This window comes from Meleagris gallopavo, unplaced genomic scaffold (genome assembly GCF_000146605.3).
Source record: "Meleagris gallopavo isolate NT-WF06-2002-E0010 breed Aviagen turkey brand Nicholas breeding stock unplaced genomic scaffold, Turkey_5.1 ChrUn_random_7180001935728, whole genome shotgun sequence".
Classification (NCBI taxonomy): domain Eukaryota; kingdom Metazoa; phylum Chordata; class Aves; order Galliformes; family Phasianidae; genus Meleagris; species Meleagris gallopavo.
Window position 1 is genome coordinate 1 of NW_011197714.1, and position 569 is coordinate 569.

At 54.1% G+C, this 569-nt stretch overlaps 1 long non-coding RNA gene across 1 annotated transcript; it reads right to left on the reverse strand.

The window, feature by feature from the left end:
* Positions 1–6: 6 nt before the first annotated feature.
* Positions 7–569, reverse strand: LOC109364905. Its single transcript, XR_002110669.1, has 3 exons — positions 490–569; positions 251–363; positions 7–151 (listed from the first exon to the last, which is right to left on the reverse strand). It is a non-coding gene; the product is annotated as an uncharacterized LOC109364905 (long non-coding RNA).

Below are 569 nucleotides of genomic sequence, written 5' to 3' on the forward strand. Positions count from 1 at the left end.
AGAGAAGCTGCAAAGTGGCTCCACTGAAGACACCGCGGCGCAGCTCGTTCTCCGCCAGCGTGGGCTCAGGGATCTCAGCTGGGGAGAAACGCCCTTCAGCAGCCACACAGCAGACAGCCTGCTGCTCTCCTGCTCTCAAGGAGGCTGCTTTCTACAAGAGGGGAAAAAAAAGAGTCCTTATTCTCTCATGCACATTGGTGTTACAGGCTGACTTAGAGAGCTGTTCTGAAGATATCCTTGCTCTACTGACCCAATAACAAAGAAGGACACAAAACTCGCAGCTGCGGCGTCTTTTACCGCCTGCCGAGGAAAAGATTCCTCAAACTTGAGCATCGCTCCACTTGCAGGCGAGGGGAGCAGGAGCTGAAAAGGACAGGGGGACATAAAATAAGGGAAAAGCTTAACAGAGAGCAGATCTGGTGCGGACAGTGACACAAGCTGTGTCTCAACAGCACTGCCTTAGCGCACGCCTACATTAGGCACACCTACCTTGCAAGGGCCACACAGGAAGCTTGGGACACAGGCACCTATTGCTCCCCCGAGTCCCAACTCCATTGCTCAGCCGCTCC